The sequence below is a fragment of the Lagopus leucura genome, unplaced genomic scaffold, assembly GCF_019238085.1.
Source record: "Lagopus leucura isolate 7727_CA_CO unplaced genomic scaffold, USGS_WTPT01 35165-1_obj-0_obj, whole genome shotgun sequence".
NCBI lineage: Eukaryota > Metazoa > Chordata > Aves > Galliformes > Phasianidae > Lagopus > Lagopus leucura.
In genome coordinates, this window is record NW_024969231.1 from 32,559 (window position 1) to 36,980 (window position 4,422).

Consider the following 4,422-nt stretch of genomic DNA (forward strand, 5'->3'; position numbering starts at 1 on the left):
AGATTATTCCTATTAGCCCTAGGAGGTGAAACAAAATACAAAGTATCAAACTGACAGACAGGATGATATATTATAAGTGTGATCTTTGAACCACTGTACTGGAATCTTAGTCATCCTCTTCAATTAGCATGTGCAAAGGACCTAAAAAGCAAGCCAAATAATAAAGAATCATTTTCAACTACTACTAGACTTAATGACAAAGTAAGGACTGTATAAGTGGGTATTGCCAAGGGCACTGAGAGCTTTAATCAAAATGAAAATTATGACAGTTTTCTTACCACTGTATGGATTTCAGCTGCTAAGCTTTCCATTCCTGCACAACTTGGAAGTCATGTCAAAAGTCAGAGCAGCTCATCCTTGTTCCATGGAAGGAATTCAGATGGTAGAGCGCACCTTACTCTTTGAAAAAGAAACTGCAGATCTGCAAGTTCCAGAAGTTATTCCCAGAAAACTCATGAATCTCAGACTTCAGTTAGATAGAACAGCTAGCATTCTATTTGTGTCTTTTTTCCTTACTCCTATCCCATAAGATGATAAACATTAATTCTATCTATTGCTTGTCTGTAGCACCAGAGAATATGAATACATCACATTGCCTACATTGCCCTATGAATTCCAAAAATACATGAATGGTTTTCAATTATTTAATGCTTCCAAGTATATCTAATGTTCCCCTCCACTGAGAACTACCATGCTAAGTCTAAAAACTATCTACACAACTGAACTTATTTGTACATGGGTAAACAAGGTGCCTTCCTAAGTCACAACACATCATTACTGATGTATCAGAACACAACAAGTGCTCTTCTTCCTCCATGTAAACAGCATCTAAAACCTTAGTGAATTTTGCCGTTGTTTTTAAAATGAAAAGGTATTCTAAATTTAAGAAAAGCTATCTTACTGATCTAAAATTGTATGCTGTGGATTACAATTATGTTAGTTTTGTTATTTATGTTAACAGAAGCATCTGGTGGAATAAATCTGCCTACACTACTCAGAATTTGCATTGCTTGCTATAGGAAATAAAAATGACTTGTCTACATCCACAGGTTAAACCTGTCTAGACTCTGAATTTCACGGGAGTTCTGCACATTTCTGTGGAGTCTCTGTTTGGGAGCTGGGAAGACTAGTATATTTGTGACTTATACGCCTGTACTTTAATTCGGAAACCATAGCCACTGTTCAAGGTCTTTACAGTAGCAGTAGAGTGCTGAGCTAATACTGTCAATAAACCTAAAAGACAAAGAAAACAAAAAGCCAGCAATCGCTGCTGATCTAACCTGACTGAAACCTCTGCTAGACATTTCTGAGGGAACTCTCACAGTCAGATATGGAGAATAGCAAGGAAATACTTCTGAAATCCAATTTCAAGTTGTAGCCAACTTGTGACAATTCAGAAGATAGTAAAAGATGTATATAAATATATGGATTAAATAGCCTGACCTTTTGAAAGCAAAGAAGAAAAACAGTGAATTGTAAGTAGTTGCAGTAAGATAAACATAATATTGCTGTCCAAAATTTTGCAACTACATTATTCAAGATATTGCTAGTCTTTATCTGCAAGAATATCTTGGAATAGAATCTCTCTTTGCTCTTCGTAATATTTATCCTTCTCATTACTGCTGAGTCGTGAGGCACACAAATCTTATATGTCAAACAGCAATTCAGGAGTCAGGAGAAGAGAAGCCAACAATTCCAAGTCCTGCTCTACTTGCTGGGCAGCACTTCCTCCTTTCAGACCCCCAGTCAAAATATTTATAGGAGATTTATTCATGTAGCAAGTAAGACTTCAAATATTTCTAAATATATCCATGATGAACATGAATGAGAATCATGTACTCAGTCAACTTTGCCAAACAATGCTTTGCCAATTTTTTTTTTTTACCTAAGAAAGAGGAGGAGGGAGTTGCATGTGCCGACCAGAACCTATAAAAGCACTGCTGGGACAAGCCTTTTCTGTCTCTACAGAAACCTTCCAGCCTTCCAGGTAGGAATATAGTTGACTGGGTGCTGGCAGAATCCCTTTGCATTCCTGCTGCGTGTGGAAATGATTTCCTCAAAGGGCTGCTTCTATCAGCAGAAATTTTCTTTCTACTTTCAAGTCACTTGCATGTTTTCACTCTGTGGTTTATCCTTGGCATTCTGTGCAACAATAAGAACAAATCTGTTATTTCTGTTTTTCAGCACTGACCAGCATCCAGCCTGTGAGCCATTTGTTGTCACAAGAGGTAAGACTCTAATTTATATATTCATAGGAATAGACCCACCAAGAAGAGTTTTATGCAGCTATGTGGGCACTTTCTACAACCCCTTAGATCAGTAAAAATTAATGCAGTGAATTTCTAGCTGGGTTTGCTGTCTAAAACAGCACCTTTTTTTTTTTTTTTTTTTTTTTTTTTTTTTTTTTTTTTTTTTTATAAAACATACTATACATGCTGGGAAATATTTATCTTCTTACCAAACAGAAATATTAATAAGAAACTGCCTGTGAATAGAACTTCATGAAAGAGAAGATACACTTCTCAGATTGCTCTGAATATTTTGCATTGAAAAGTTTCCTTATTTTGGTACAGCTTAATCTTAAAGGATCAGATCAAAAGGAGAAGGCTGAAAACAAGAAAAGCTAGAACTCCAATTTCTAGCACAGAAGAACATCTTGCTAGGACCTAAAATTGCAGCGATTTTCCACTGTAGGATACTGAAAATCTAATAGTTCTAAAGAATGGAACATGAAAACTGGAACTAAAGAAAGTAAAAATCATCTAAATCAAAGAACTCTATTACATCTGAGATCTAAATAAATTGAATGTAAATGTAGGGGAAAAACAGATTAGACAGAGAGGGAAAACTCAAGAATGGATAGAGAACACAGTAAAGTGATGTCCAGTACAAAGGAATTTCTTCCATCACTCAGCACTTTGGTATATCTGTTCCTTTCAGCCCCCTGCTGTGCTGAACTGCATAAACCGCAGCCATGTCATCAGATGCTGAAATGGCTGTCTTTGGGGAGGCAGCTCCTTACCTCCGAAAGTCAGAAAAGGAGAGGATCGAGGCCCAGAACAAGCCTTTTGATGCCAAGACATCTGTCTTCGTGGTACATGCTAAAGAATCCTATGTGAAAAGCACAATCCAGAGCAAAGAATCCGGGAAGGTCACTGTCAAGACTGAAGCCGGAGAGGTGAGTAAAAGGCAAGATATACAATGTGAATTTAATTCCCACAGTGGTCTCTGAGCTGACATGCAGGGATTTGTCTTTTCTTTGACAGACTCTGACCGTGAAGGAAGATCAAATCTTCTCCATGAACCCTCCCAAGTACGATAAAATTGAGGACATGGCCATGATGACCCACCTCCACGAACCCGCTGTGCTGTACAACCTCAAAGAGCGTTATGCAGCCTGGATGATCTACGTAAGTACCAGCAGCTCTCTTCCTTGGCTGGTAGCTGGGGAGGACTGCTGTGCCAGGCTGAGTGGAAGCCAACGTGCCGTGTCCCTTCCTCGCAGACCTACTCGGGCCTCTTCTGTGTCACTGTCAACCCCTACAAGTGGCTGCCGGTGTACAACCCGGAGGTGGTGTTGGCCTACCGAGGCAAAAAGCGCCAGGAGGCCCCTCCACACATCTTCTCCATCTCTGACAACGCCTATCAGTTCATGCTGACTGGTGAGTGCCTGATCTCCTCCAATGCAATCTGAACTGAAGAGCCCCATTGCTCATACTGCACTATGTGACAAACCAGCACCAAACACCACAGAGCTGTATGACAGCAAGTGAATGATGAATTAATGTTAAGATAAGCTGGACCAGATACACACATAGATTCAACCCTGCGTGCTATTTACACTGCGTTGTACCAAATCCTACATTTTCCTAGTGCAGAAGTAAAGCTGGACTCAGAGTTTGTTGCTTTTTTCCAATGATGGAAGAGAAAGCATTATTGCTCTAGACAGTCGCTTACTTTGAACACAGGTAGGCATTTTGTCTAGATTCCTTGAATCTAGAACTGTGTGAAGGGCAAGAGGATACACAGTTTGTGTGAGGACCACGTGCCTCTGACAGCTGTATGCCTCCATTTGTGCTGCTACTGTGGGATATGGAAGCAATCCATTTCTTTTCCTGGGGAATTAGTGCTTGTGAAGAAGCTCCAACTTACAGCTTTGCTTTCAAGTCAGTGCAGTGCTACTCAGGACAGTGGCTAAGCTTTCCTTTTGCCTCTTTCACAGACCGCGAGAATCAGTCGATCCTGATCACGTAAGTACGCTCCTGCTCGGGTCCCTGCGGGACTGCCCTGTGCCAGGGGACCTTCTCCCTGACCTCACGCTCTCTGCTTCTCTGTTTGGCTCGACAGCGGAGAATCCGGTGCAGGGAAGACTGTGAACACGAAACGTGTCATCCAGTACTTTGCAACAATTGCAGCTAGTGG

At 40.5% G+C, this 4,422-nt stretch overlaps 1 pseudogene; it reads left to right on the plus strand.

Annotated features, from left to right (window-relative positions):
- The first annotated feature begins 2,974 nt into the window (after window positions 1-2,974).
- The window catches only part of LOC122194060, a 5,333-nt pseudogene continuing 3,885 nt past the window's right edge, over window positions 2,975-4,422 (plus strand).